We start from the raw sequence: 15,570 nt of genomic DNA on the forward strand, positions 1-15,570 counted from the left end.
ACAAATTTACAGAAAAATAAGAAAAAAAGACTTGGAAAAAAGCAAGCCTAGAGAAATACTACTTTGTCTATTGGTCAAGGTCCCACTTTATGAGCCCAACCTAGTTATGAACTTTTGTGGTATGCACAGTCAGCCTACAGCTCCAGAAATAATATTTTACCAGCCACTTAAGGAGGTAGGCTAACAGCAACTGGGAAAGGGAAGGCTTAGACTAGACCATGATTTAATGTGCTGTACATTTAAAGGGACCTCACAGAACTGGACCTGGTTGATATGATGTGCAGAGGCTTAAGTTACACAGTGCTGAATTAGAATATATGAACTGAATCAAGCTGGGGTCTATCATCCTCCTTGGTCCACACGATCCCTGAACAGTACTATAAACACTCAAGCAGCCCTGAGACTCTTCTCACTAATCCTGCAGTCCTCTTAAGGGCCCCAGAATAAAGTATCAGAATAAAATAAAGATTGTAAAGATGATTTAAAGCCATCTTTCCCAAATCCCAGTTTTCACTCCTGTTCTGTGCACAGAGAAAATGGGGACCTTTTAGTACATTGCTCAACTCTGTACTTTCCTGTCATTCTACTTTTGCTATGAATTCCACTCTCCTCCTTTGAAAGCAAGTGACTAGCCAGCTTCACTTCCAGAGATAATGTACTCCAACTGTACAAAATCTACAAGAATACTAATTTGCTGTCTACTTCCTCAGTCATACTACCTGCAGCCTGCAATGTTAAGAAAAAGAGAAAATTCATCCTCTGTAGAGGTAAATATTAAGCACACTGCCACTGTGGTTAATATGCTGTATCATTCCCTTACAACCCCCAGGTTGATATAGCTTACAGCGGTCAGCCAAAGAAGTCCCATAGAAATGTATGGAACTCTTGATACCACCTTGTGACTAAGTAGTAAAAAAAAATCCAATAAAAATCTGGATTTAAATGAGCCAGCAGACTCTACACATTTTTTCAGAGAAACATTTAGATGTACATAATTAAAGGCTTCTATTGAACATGTTAAAGATCATGAACCCTGAGGTATGACAAAAATTCAATAAAAACCACAGGTCATCTCCCTTATCCAGAAAAGTGCTGGGCAAGGTTGCATGTTATTTAATCTGCCCACCACCAAAGGAGGCATGTGCTTCTCATATTAGGCTTGACAAAATTCAGCATTTCTGTGGGGAGAGCCAATTTTGCAAAATCATGTCTATTTTCTATTTGGAAAACTGAAAGGGAACTTTTCACTTTGAGTTACATAAACTTTCAATTCCAGAACTGCTGCACTGATTCATGGGCCTCATAGTTCAGTGTCTTATTCCCCATTGTCTCCAGTGAGCTGGAAATCCTGGTCTGATTACGTTCCCCATGATGCAACGTAGTTACTGGATTGTCATAGTACTCTCTGGCAGCTCAGCCAGAGACACTATTGCAGGCTGAACACTCTCGATTCTGTTTAGGAATCTCCCTGTGAAAAATGTTGCTGTTTCAACCTTTCATTGTAATTAGTGGCAAAAAATAAAGGTGAAAATATAGACATTTTCCACTGGACAGAAACATTGTTTTCTAATTTTACCTAGATATACTAAGTTTGTTAGTATAGAGAGAGATATTCCCTCTCTTTTTCCCTAGATATACTACATTTTTACTTCTATTTTACTTATATGACCACTGTCCGGTTCCTAATTATGGTTGGTATAAAGGCAGAATCAGTAGGAGAGGTAGGCTCATTATTACCCATTCTACTGATTTTGGTCCTTTTTAATATACAGAAAATGCTTATGGAACTAACCAAAAACAGATTCCTCCATGTAACGGAGTTTCCCACTGATCTAGCTGAGTCAATAACTGCAACTTTGTGTAGCACAGAAGGTCATGCCTAATAACTACTGCAGAGAACACTATGACATTCCCCAGACTGCTTGGGAAGAAATGTCAGCGTAAAAATGAATCAATGTATACCCATGTATGCTTCTCAGAACTCATAGTTCCCCCTCCCCCACGCTTCTGATTAAGCTGTCAGAACATATTCTTTGAGAATATAGTGTGCTAATACCATGTTGTTTGTCTACAGCTTGGTGGCATTGGGTGCAAAGGATTTCACTGCCTAGAAAACAAAAATGCAAACAAAATCACACAGTAATAATAGGTGAGAGCAAATGAAAAAGTCGTTCTGTTTTGATCAATAGTTCTGCGCTGCATACAAAAATGTGCTGGGGGCTAGAATCTATCGCAGCCTTCTGCAGTGGATATGACACTGATTCTCCTGTAATTCTACAACCAAGAGCTCTACTGACTTCCATAAAGTTCCTCTTCATTTATACAGGATTAAAGAGAAAAGAAAATTTGATTTCTGTTTTGTATTCTCTTTCCCCTGCTCCATTCTTCACTGAGAAGTTTATGTTTATTTATATATAGCTGATTTGTGACTGACAATGAAAAACCTTCAAACCTAAAAAACCCCAGCTGATCATATTCATACCCCCACAAACCTAGATTCATCTACCAAGGAAATACACATATATCCGAGTTGGATCACAGCATCCGATTAACCCTAGCCAACACTAGACAATTGTAGGGTTTCTACAGGAGAATGAGGTTGGATGTTATTCCTTGTTGAACTTGCAAATTGTATTAAATTGCACAGATCATATTTCATTGACCATACTGGAACGCAGCCACAACCCCAAGTCTAAAACTAAACTTGGAGAAAGTGCCATAAAATCCTGAATAATTACATGTAGTGAGGGCCTTGATTGTATATCTTTTCTGAAAGGCAGATTCTATATAAACACTCAGAGATGGTGATTATACGCCTTTGCAAATTCCATTGTGTTTATAATATATTTTAAAATCAGTCAGTTCTACCCCTCTTCCTCAAATACTTCGATTATTCCAGTCTAACAGATTTAGAGAGGACAGAAGGCAATTATATTCTAAATTCAATCCTCATTTCCTGTTAAAATTTACAAGCTTTCCTTGTCATCATCACTAAAAAAAGGCCCCTTTTCTGCAGGATTAAGAACATAAAAATGATTTTATAGCTACACTGTGACATGCATTCTGGGCTGCCAGGGAGCTCATATACATATAAGTGGGCTCTTGCTCACACAATTGGAAGAGCACTTTCCAGAAGCAGAACTCTAAACTGATCTAACGTCTCTGGTGCAGAGATATCACATCGTTTAACAGCAACAGGTGCTAAATTGACTTTCTAACATTTTGCCACCGGGCAGGTCAGCGGAGATGGGGAGATGGCATCCCACTCCTCTCTCTCTGAAAAGAGTGATGAAATGATGCTACTGTTTATCCATTTAAAAAACCCAACATAAAGGTAGAAAGGAAGTAATGTATATTTTAACTATTTGTGCAAACACTTGCATCCAAGCCACAGACTGGCCGTACTACTTTCTTCATGTGGTCTTTTACACCAACAGGAAGGAGCAAGAATCATTCAATCTGTATTTGCAATGTTTAACACCAATTTTCTAGTGGTATAAATGACTTCCGAAGCTCCCGGACATTAGTGAATTGGAGGCAGTTGAACCATGCTTGTGCTTAAAGAAACTCAAGTGTAGGACTGCTTGCAAGATCAGGACCTGCTATGGAATTGGGGTAACAGAGCAAATCCTGCCATTGCTAATTAAGACAGTATTAGAATGAAATGGATTTTAGACGCAGGCTGTCACTTGCTCCTTGAAAAGAACAAAGCCACAGGAAAGCTTAGTACATCCTTTCAATCTCAGTACCTTCAAGGTGGACTTGTCCAGTTTCTGCAAGGGATAAAAGCATGAAGCATGAGATAGATAGATATTTCTTATTAAAGGCTTGTGCAATCAGGCAATTCTGAAAGGAAGTGAAACGCTTTTCATTGATTAGAGATCTGTGTCAAATAGTTCTGCTATTACTGTTATAGTACACTTTCATGCTTCTGGTCAGAATCAGAGGATTTCTGTGGAAGCACAAATTATTCTGAGTAATACAGTAAATGATCTAAGCCTTCTTTCAAACCTCTGACACAAACTGGCTATTGCGGAAGGCTTGAAACACTCACATCTTTATGTATATTTAAAATGTTTCAGTGTGTCTTTCTAATGTGGGCTAGGACCAGAAGACAGCATAATCCCTAACCATATGAAGTACAAAACTAACTTCCCACAAAACTATTTACATCAGTTGGGATTGAGAATGGTCAGCATTTTGGAAGGGCAAGCTAATACCAAAATGGATACTCTATTATTTTCCAACCTGGCAGCAACCAAGCAGCCCTGGAAGTCTTATGGAAAAGGTTTTTCATTAGATTTCCAGGCTGCTTTCTCAGCCAAAGCTATTTGGATATGGTTGTATGTATGTTGAATAAGCTACCAAACTTCAAATGATTTTGAGTTTCCCATCACTAACTGATCGTATCTCTATTTGCCAGCAATTAATTTCCTTTCCTTTCTTGGGAAAGCTGCTCTTTATTCTTATTAAAGTTTGCCCAGATCAGTGCACATCAACTACAAATAAATAATAACATTAAACAATGAATCCTGTGGCTAAGCAATTTTCTACTCTGAATATAAGGACTAGAAAGAAATAGCCAGTTTCAGAAACTGAAAGATCATTGGACCTTCTTATGGAAGTGCCACTAAATTCTTTACTTTTTGCTTGATTTATCACTCACAAATGTGAGCTCATATGTATATGTCTTGTCATCAGATAAATTTGTTTCAGTATTCAGTGTAATGATTATTGACTTTCGGGAAATGCATGTTTGTTCCAAAGCAGAGCTGAAGTACAAAATATATTTCCATACATTTAATTTATTATTGTGCCTAGTTATTATTCTGCTCAAGAAAGCTATTTGGAGGCCAATTTCCTACACTCATGTTGAAGTCAAGAGGATTATTTGTTGAATAAAATGGTATTTTATCTATGTTATCAAAAGCTAGTCTCAGTGCCTACAACATCTGGTTAATGCATTAGCAAAGTATAGGTCAAAACCTAAACCCCTGAATAATGGTTCAAGCAGCAGAATAGGATCCACAACTTATTCAAGATTAATGTTATCAGTGTGCAAATGAAATGGGCAAACTCTGCCAGCTAATCTTACTGTGTCCAGTTTTTGGGCCCCCTCTACAGAAAGGATGTGGACAAATAGAAGAGAGTCCAGCGCACGGAAATGAAAATAGTTAGGGGGCTGCAGCACATGACTTATGGGGAGACTCTGAGGGAATTGGGCTTATTTAGTCTACAGAAGAGAAGACTGAGAGGGGATTTAATAGAAGCCTTTGACTCCATGAAGGGTTCTTCTGAAGAGGACTGTTTTCAGTGGTGGTAGATATCAGAACAAGCAGTCGCAGTCACAGTCTCAAGCTGCAGTAAGGGAAGTTTAGGTTAGACATTAGGAAGAATTTTCTCACTTGAACGGTAGTAAAGCACTGGAACAGGTTACGCATAGAGGTGGTGGACTCTCCATCCTTGGAGGTTTATACAACCTGGCTAGACAAAGCCTTAGCTGGGATAATCTAGTTGGGGATGGTCCTTCTTTGAGCAGGGGGTTGGATTAGATGACCTCCTGAGGTCCCTTCCAACCCTAATTTTCTATGAAAAATATGTACTATGTGCCACATAGAACCCAGGCCTGAATTCCTTGTAAATCAACCATGACTGCTGAAGCACATAGGTATGCTGACTGTGTACGATCCTGTTATCAAGTGCTTAGTGTAACTTAGCCAAATTTTAACCATTCCAGTTACATTTTCCATATAGGGTGTCTGCCTCAGCCTGAAATCTTAATTGAGTCTTGCTTTTTCTGAGAACAAGATTAAGGAAAAACATGCTTGTTCTGTCCATCTTAAAAAAATTCTAGCAACTGTTTTGTGGAGAAGCTCACACTTCTATCTTCTGCAGCAAGATCTTGAGATTTGGTTGAGAGGAAGTGGGTGGGGTGGCCTTCTTGTCTGGGATGTGCCTTTCTTGCCCCTTTAAGAATTGGCCTATATTTGGCCAAGTTATATGCCTCTTGAAAAAATTCCTTTCAGTAGAGATGTGGGATTGAGCAGCCAAATTATATACAGATTCTGTACATTTGAGTATGCTCCTTCTCAGATAATCAGAGTACACTGCCTTGTTGTAACTAGAACTGAACCTCATCTTGTCTCTACCTTGTTTTGTTGACACCACAACTCCAGTGTGTCCTGGCCAAGATGACTCCAAGCATTCCCCAAACTAGAAACATGCTGGTGAAGCCATTCAAGAGTCCCTGCAGCAGGACTCAAGCAACCAAAGACTGAAGTTTTAAGAGCAGCCACAATGGGGTGGCTCAGAATGGCCTCCCCACAGTATTTTCAGGTTTGGAGGATGCATATCGAAGTGAATGGACACAGCACACATAGGAGAATCCTAGCTAAGGCATGTTGCTGGTGTGGTGTAGACTTGCCCTACATTTGTTTGGTGTCAGCACAGAGCTGTGCAACCAGCTGCAAAGTATGTATTTTCCTTCCCCCCGTCTTGAGACTGGTTCAAAAGGGTAACAACATACTACAGCTACCTGTTACTTTGTTGTCTGTCAAGTAGGAGAAATCTGTGTTGTGGATCAAAAGGTCCAAGCCCTAACAATGATCCAAGTAGAGGGAATCTACACGATAGATTTTTTTGCAGAAGAAATTACACCCAACTCTGTCAAAAGAATGTTGAGAATGCAAAGTCAAATATCTAAAATTAGAGAGATACTAGAATTGAGGTTGTCCATGTAACCCGAACTTGTGCTACATGGGACTTGTTCTCATGTAGTGTACAGGATGGCCATTGTTCAAGGAATAGATTAGGTTTTCTAGTGAAGGGAGTTTCTGCCTATGGACCCTATTCTTCTGTTGCCAGAAGCCAGGGTTTTTTTCCCCATACCTGATCCCTCCTTCAACAAAATATATTTCTCTTGTACCTGAGAAATGTATTTCTCCTGCAGCATATCTGAGGACTCCTGGTGGCTTCTCTCCTGCATTGTAGAGTTCCAATACCAAGTACTCAGAGCTACAGAAGAAGTCAATTGACCCCATGCTTTGACTATAAGAGGAGCCTTATAATGTTAGATGCCCTGAAAAACAAGGCCGAACATGTCTTGAGTGCACATTTCTGGTAATTTTGGCTTTAATTTCCCAGAAGTTCAATCCCAGAAGTAGAATGGGGATTAACACCACCAATTAACCACACAGAGATGTTTGTGAAGAAAAGTCCTTTAATGAGCACTCAGATACTACGATCAGAGTACCATAGAAAGACCCACCAGGATATTAATAATTCTTTATTCAGTTCAGAGAGTGAACAGCATCCCGTAAACAAGGCCAAGTACCACACACTAAATACAGAGAATAAACAATTGACTAATGACCTATCTATTCACTAAGTCAGGCTTCCTATGGAAAATCTAAAATGTGATCAAGAAATTAAAAACTTTAGCATAATGCATGCACACAAGGGGCAAAACCAATGTTATTCAGGCAAACTTAATAGTGATTTTCTAACGGTGTTTGAACTTGTGATCTTATCGGCCTTTTAACTTTTATTACACAATATATTTCTATATTTGAGCAACTTATGGAGGGTTATGCATGCACATTAAGAGGACTAGCCTCCATGGTTTTCAGAAATGTCTTGAAATATCTGTCTTGAAATATCAACTTCATGTTGTTCAAAACCTGGAAATAGGAATTAGTTCTACAATGAGAATACCACCTAAGATATCAGCTCTTTATGACTAATAGGTAGTGGCAAGTGCACGTTTAAATCATGCAAAAATCAGTAGCGTGATGAGGACAATAAGAGCCCTCTGATGGAATAATTGCTTCATCATGGGGAACTCATGCTGCTAAAGTTTATTGGTGCCTGGACTATCAATGAGTTCTCAGTGTTGGTGGTTAATGTACTACAATGGCAATGACAGACAAAGTAGCTGCCTGGAAAGAGGAGCATTCAAAGTCACTGAGGATATTAATGTTGTAAATGAAGTTTGAAGAGATTTGCTTTTTATGAAACTTTAACTGCAAAAAAAAACAGTCCAGTCCCCAAATCCTCTACTGGTCAATTTCTTTTCTGGCTAATTGTAACAGGAAGCAATTTAAGAGAGGAAGCAGCCTAGCCAGGGAGCACTGCAGACAAGGCAGGGCACCTTAGCTGCAGGTCACCAGGGCAACAGGCTAATGGAGCAATTAGCAGGCACCTACAAGTGGCCTGCTGACTGGATGTAGGCAGGGCCCTGAGACCATATAAGCCCAAGGCTGGTGCTGGCAAGGGAGTCTCTACGGGGCAGCCATAGCAAAGGAGCTCCTACCCAGGAGAGCTCCCTGGGGATGCTGAGTTAATCACTTCACTGCCTGCAGCAACAGTGGAGCTGAGGGATGTCACCAGGAGCCCAGGGTGCTGTGTTATTGAAGGTTTATTCTCTTAAAGGGGCGGATGGCTACATGTTGTTATTTCTGCTGTAGCCCTGGCGCTTGTGTTTATGTTGTGTTTATACCAGAGGTTTAGGATGAGGCTGTAAGGGGAGGTTCGGAGGCCTCATTAGTGCTCAGAGGGGTGCAACTGGACAAGGGCCAGGGGGCCTGGTACCAGAGGTGTAGAAATGTACTAACAAGATCATAAATAATACTGTAGCAGTTAACTATAAAACAGACTCAGCCTCCAAAGACAGGCTGATAAGACTCTGCAGTGACCAAATCCTATTCACTTTGAAGTCTGAAGTAAGCAAAGATTTAGTTTTCCTCCCTATTAGTTACCATTTAAAAACAAACATGTAGCCAAAAACCAGTTTGAAACAATTAAGAGTTTTCTCTCACTGACCTGATATCTTGTTTTCTTATACAGTGGAAAATTCCCACCTGCACACGCATCTTGTCTGTAAACTATAAATCACCTCTAACAGTTTTATTTGGGGACTCTGAGCTTGCTCAGTGAGCCCAGCATGCTGAATAAATTTTGAGACAGACAGTGACTCTGTGGCTTTGGGAATAGCTCCTCAAGGTCACGAACTCTTCAACAGAGGAGCATAGCCACATAGGGCCAGGGGGCCTGGTGCCAGAAGAGCTTAACCACACATGGGCCTGGGTCCCAGCAGACAGGGGCCAGGGGCCCGGTGACAGAAGGGACAAGCAAGAGGTAATACCTCACAACCAGGTCCAACCCAGCAGGCCCAGGCTAGAAGGCCAGGTAGATTGAAGGAGTGGAGGCTGAGGAGGCTGATGCCCCAACAGAGGGAACAACATCTTTGTAACACCTGCCAGGCATGGGGAGTGATAAAGGGAAAGATTTGGAGCTATGCAATTAGGCCTTAGGGCTTTGGGTGCCCTGCTAGGGACTCTAGTGGAGGTTCGGTGGAACCAGAGCTATGCAAAGGTCTGTGGGGAGCCTCCTTATTTAACATTATTCCGTCAAGGCATGGCCAATTAGACAGGAAGGTACCCTGGGGGTGGAGAGGGGCACAACCACAGAGCCACCAGAAGCATCGCAGCCACCCCGGGATCCTGTCATGTCACCTTTCCTAAAGCAGGAAAAAGGGAAGAGGAGTTACCTAATTTTCTTTCAACAGCAAGAAGAGGGAACTGTTCTGGCCTTCATAATGATACAAGGAGCCTCTTTGTCATCCATCTGGTGCAAAGGTGGATCCATGGAGGAATGTAGTGGTGCAGTCACACCTCCTTCTGATTCTCAGTTCAAAATTTAAATTTAAACCCAAAGTATAAAACCAACTGCCTGACAAGGGCAGCAGCATTTCTATTCAGGCAGCCGTTGGGGAATCACCTGCTTTCACTGCACATTTTAAACTACCTAATTCCTTCTAGACTCTTTATCCTACAAGCATTAGCAACCATCTCCTTTTTTATGGCCTTGATGGTCCACTAATGTTAGCTGCTCTTCCTAACGTAGCTCCTATTTCACAAACCGGCATCCTAGTTTTTAACTCTAGCTAGAAATATTAATTCAAGTGTAGAAACATTAAACCAGGAAAACATCAACTCAGGTGTGGAAAAAAACTTCAGGGAAACAGTAGATGCACTGTCCACATTTCATTATAATTACAACAGATTAAAAGAAACCAACATCTTGAGATTATTTTTGCCTAATTTGTTGTGTTTCTATACATAATATATGATATTGGAAATTAATGCACATTCCAATAAAGTAATTTGTTTTTGCTTTGATCTTAAACGGAGTAATATAGCTAGCCCCCTAGCATATTAGTAAAGCTTCTAGTTTCTTTTTATCTGGAGAAAGTGTGTTGTGTTTTATGTGATGATGTACCACACTACCTGTACCCCCTTGTTAAAAGCCTAAATCCACCCCATGATATGGTGGGACAGGTTCATTTGCCCACAGTCAACCAGACTGCCTTATCTGGGGTCAGAAATAATTTTTCTGCAGGTCAGATTGGTACAGGCCATGGAGTTTTTATATTCCTCTGTAGCTGGGGTATAGTCTTCTTGCTGGGATTCATTTGAGCAATTTTACTTAACTGATTTCCTTTCCCTTGCAATGGCAAGGCATTGGTGGCATCCTTGCGTCCTGGCCTTCACCCATAGTATAATAGATGAGATTTTATTTATAAGGTGTTTTTAAAGACCATGGCATGTAAGAGGGGTTTGAGTTGCTCTTTTTGGACAACTGCCCATACAAACAGGGTACTAGACTGAACAGTCTTGGAGGTATCAGTCACTCCTGTTCCTAAATGCCTGTATTTTTTAAAAAATAAGTAGAAGATTAATAAATTTGGCTGAGGATTATGGCTATTTCTGTCCCGATGAAGACGGCTGAGATCAACAACTACTGGAACCTTTTTTGCATACAATTTAGATACTGCTAATTGGGAAATCAGGAGAATAGACTGGGTTTTCACAGCAGAGACTCTAGCTAAGAGTTTTATTATTTGTTTGTGCTGTAAATTATTAGATAATTTCCTTGGCTGGAGGTGTTGTCCTAAAGTTATAAAACATTTTGCTAGAATTTAAAAGGCCTTGCTGTGCCCAAGTGGGTTAAAGGCAAAAGATGGTCATCTTGACTTATAAACATGTCACATAAAATTATTAATAAAAGCTAGTGCAAAATCCAACTGAAGAAAGGGAACATGATTAGGCCAAAATGCAATCCTGAATTTGACTCCAAGGACTCTTTTGAGATAATTTAGCACCACAATAGAACAGGAATTCCTTGACTTGCAATTTATGCTTGGGACAGCTAAACATTATCTTGTTAATGTAGGCTGTCAAAAATGAAGAGTGACTATATGCTTCCTGGACATTTTAGAGACAAAACATACAAGAAGGGGGAGTTCCCAGAGAACCAACCCTTACATCTGTGTTGAATTAAAAAAATCATGGTTCGTTTCTCGGGAGGTGGAAAAAACTTTCAGCTTCAGACACACTTTATTAGCAATACAAAAGGTATATATTTGCAAATAGGGTCAGAGGGAGAAGACAAAAGATCAAATCCCTCTGCCCCCGAGCATAATCATTAGCAGGCTTTTATCCCCTCTCTCCTGACCACGTGTGCAGAAGGAGGAATTTTTACAACTCATTTCCGGTTCATACAAACATATATGTAAACATGTCGCTTCATACGTCCCATGTGCATTACAATTAACTACTTAAGTATGCGGGGCGGGTAGGCTTAATATGCATTAGGTTATCACGCGTGCGTGGATGGGACTCAAGGTTACTCAAGGTTCATCCTGAAGGCAAAAAATGGCATTTGCTCTTATCTTAGCCTTAGGAATGTGGGGTCATGAAAGAAAGTGTGATTTAGTGTGACAAAGAGATAGTAAATTTGCAGGACAGAGAGGGAGTGATACCTTTAGTACAAAGGGCTTTTGGTGGTTTTTCCCTTCAATTTCCAACCCCCCCCTTCCCTCTCCCATTAAGGAGACAAGGATGGGTAGCAGCTGTGTTCTTTTTTTTTTTTTTTCTAAATCTGCTATTGATAATGCATTTTTAATAATATTTCTAACAATATCCCCCCTCGAGATGCTTTCTGATCTTTACTTCATTCGGGCATATCAAGATAATTACGAGGAATTTTTCTGAGGACCATGACCTTTGCAGCAGTCTGTGCTTTTAGAGGGACTGCTGCGACCTGCATTCCTTCCACTGTGGTGGTTATCAATCTAGTGAGACAAGGAATAAGGCAAGGGATAAAAATCAAACCAGTTAGAGCACACAAAAGCACAAACCCTACCTTTTTCCACCAGGGTCCTCCAAATAATTGAAACCACCAGTCCTTATTCCATGTGGTTTCCCACGTTTGTATTGGTACATGGGCTATTTTTCTAATCTCTTTGGCAATCTCTAAGACTGCTTTCCCATTGTCATCTATTTGGAGGCAACAATTAGAAAGGTTGAGCTTTCCGCAGACTCCGCCTTCCTCTGCAAGTAAATAGTCTAAGGCCATCCGATTTTGGTATATGGCTGCTGTCATCTGAGAACTTTGTCGGGCCAATAACTCGAGAGCAGTGGCGGTCTGGTTAGTAATTACTTCCAAGACTGCCTGCAACCGGATGATTCTATTCAGCATATATATTGGTGTCCGGTATCCCCAACTCCCATCATTAGCCCATGTAGCTGGTCCATAATACTCAATAATCCTCTGAGGGGGCCACTCATCCTTCTTCCACTTTTGGGAGCTACCCTGTGTCAAACTTACATCAATACTTCTCTTGGCCCTTTTCCAATCATCATACAAAGAGACTCCTAGCTTATTTCCAACCTCAGACGGTAACAAAAAGAAAGCTGGTACAATTACTCCCATATAGCAAGTTCCCGTCCACCCCTGTGGTAGTATTGTATAGGCCCGTCGTCCGCAAATCCAATAGTATCCTCTTAAGGCCCTATTTTCTCTATTGGTGGCATTTGGAGGGGCCCAACCATCGGGCATCTCGGGAAACCCCAAGCCTCCTTCTGGACCCAAAGGACCAGCAACTGCGTGGCCTCCTTTCATGGAACATTCCCATAGCCCATCCTGGTTCTTGTCTGTACAATCTGTCCGATCATCACTTTGATTTGTGGCACTCCAATATTTATTAAACCACACAATTGTTCCATTGGGATGCTGCCACACTAGCCGATTATACCCTGGGCTATTAGGATAATAAAGCCGTTCTAATCTTGTAAGGTTCATCCACCTTACTTTTAAAGTCCATATGCAACGGCTGTGTCCCAACCTTTTTCCTGTACCATTATTACTGATGCAATACTCTCCTAACGCCACTTGGGAAAGTTCCCAACTGTGGTTCTCATCCCATTTTTGACTAGTACTCTTAACATCTGCCTTACTACTTACTAGCCATTTCGGGGCCAAAGGAAAAGCCCTCCAAGGCCACTGGCCTCTGGCCTCCCGAAGCCCCCCACAGGCCCAGCAGTTGGTAAGATTAAAAGTACCTGCAATTCTTTCCATCATATCAACATACAAATTTGTCCCTGGGGGAGCAATTTGGGAAAGCGAGGGTGTGAGCCAGCGGTTAAGGCTGCTCAATTCTGCTTCTTTCATTATGCAGATAACAACAAGGCACATTAAGATTCCCACCATATTTTCCCTTTTACTTTCTTGTCTAATTTTCTGAGCTTTGATTAAGCCGTCTCAGGCGCACTTGGAGATCACCAGTAGGTTCACAGCTCCACTTGCTGGCTTCTTGTTCCGAAGACGACTCAGCTTCCGGAGTGAGTTCGTCTTGGGAGATGTTGTCCTCTGACGCTTGTGGATGTCGTTTCACACGAGTATGGTGTATCCAACGATCATGGCCAGTAATCTTTACAGCGGTGTGGGTTGTTAGAAGTACCTGGAAAGGGCCACTCCACCTCTCAGTCAAAGGCTCCTTTTTCCACCGCTGCACCAAGACCCAGTCTCCCGGGGAGAAGTCATGTACCGGTACATCTAAAGGCAGACGCTGAAAGGAGGCTGCATACCTGTGAAGAGAAAACAAGACAGACTGCAAGGCAATAGCATATGTATGAAGTTCACTATTACCTAATTCAAAAGTTACATTCTCTCACATCCCAGGAGGTAAGACTCGAGGCGGCTTGCCAAACATAATTTCATATGGGGTCAATTTGAGGCCCCGTCGGGGAGTGTTTCGAATACAAGTAAGAGCTAGCGGCAATGCTTGAGGCCACTTAAGGCGTGTTTCAATACAGATTTTGGTGAGCAAAGTCTTTAAAGTTCTATTCATGCGTTCCACTTGTCCTGAACTCTGTGGTCTCCATGGTGTGTGTAGTTTCCAAGTAACCTTGAGAGCTTGTGCGACTTCTTGAACCACTCTTCCCACAAAGTGTTGTCCTTGATCCGACTCAATGGACTCAGGCAGGGAATACCGGGGAATGATCTCCTGTAACAAATACTTCACTACTGCAGCTGCAGTGGCAGTCCTGGTGGGCCAAGCCTCGACCCAACCAGAGAGCTGGTCTACCATGACAAGTAAAAACCCGTGATGTCCGGATCGTGGGAGCTCGGCAAAATCAATCTGCCATGCCTGTCCAGGGTACGCTGCCCAGGGTCTACCTCCCATTGGCACAGGGGGTTTCCTTCGAGGGTTTACTTTCTGGCATGTAATGCACTTGGTAGCAATGCGCTGAGCTTCTACATATAGCCCTGGGGCAACTGCTTGGCGGATCATTAGATCACCCATGGCCAAACCTCCCATATGGGTTCTTGCATGGAGCTGTTGCAGCACCTCCCGAAGCAATGGCCTGGGTATCATGACTTTCCCTCCTGGTACTATCCACCACCCCTGGGAGTTCTTTTCTGCACAAGCTTTCTGTGCAAATTTATCTTCTTCAGGGGAATACTGTGGGACCAAATCCTGAACGTATGGCCATATGGCATGGGACATAGCCTGCTTGGATACCTCTTCCGCTTCTCCCCCAATAAATGCAGCTTCCTTTGTTGCTGCATCAGCCTTTGCATTTCCAAGCTTATGCTTTTTCTCAGCAGCCTTCCCATGGGCCCGCACATGAATGACTGCTACCTCTTTAGGCTGGTGGAGTGCCTCTAGTAGTTTGATAATCTGGGGGCCATTAGCAATCTTATTCCCAGAGGCAGTAATGAAACCCCTTTCTTTCCACAATAGTCCGTGCGCATGGACTGTAGAAAAAGCATAGCGAGAGTCAGTGTATATATTAACTCGCTGGTCTGTCCCCAGCTGTAATGCTCGGGTGAGCGCAGTGAGTTCTGCGGCCTGTGCCGACCATGAGCTCGGCAATGACTCCCTCCATACTACCTTATCCAAGGTTACCACTGCACATCCTGTTCGTCTTTTTCCATCGATGACAGAGCTGGAGCCGTCCACAAAGTATTCAACATCTGGGTCTTCAATTGGGTCCTCAGCAAGATCAGGTCGCACCTGCGTGGTCTGATTCAGGACCTCAAGGCAGTCATGCGTCGGTTGCCCTGGCTCTGGCAGCAAGGTTGCAGGGTTTAAGGCTGTAGTATGTTTGAAAGTAAGTCCTGGATTAGAGAGCAAAAATATCTCATACCGTGATTGTCTGGAGGGGTTAAGAAATTTCCCTCCCTCAGTCCCTAGGATCTGGGGAACTCCATGAGGAGTGAGTA

The sequence above is a fragment of the Crocodylus siamensis genome, chromosome 1, assembly GCF_052110815.1.
Source record: "Crocodylus siamensis isolate JL-2025a chromosome 1, ASM5211081v1, whole genome shotgun sequence".
In the NCBI taxonomy this organism is placed as follows: Eukaryota; Metazoa; Chordata; order Crocodylia; family Crocodylidae; genus Crocodylus; species Crocodylus siamensis.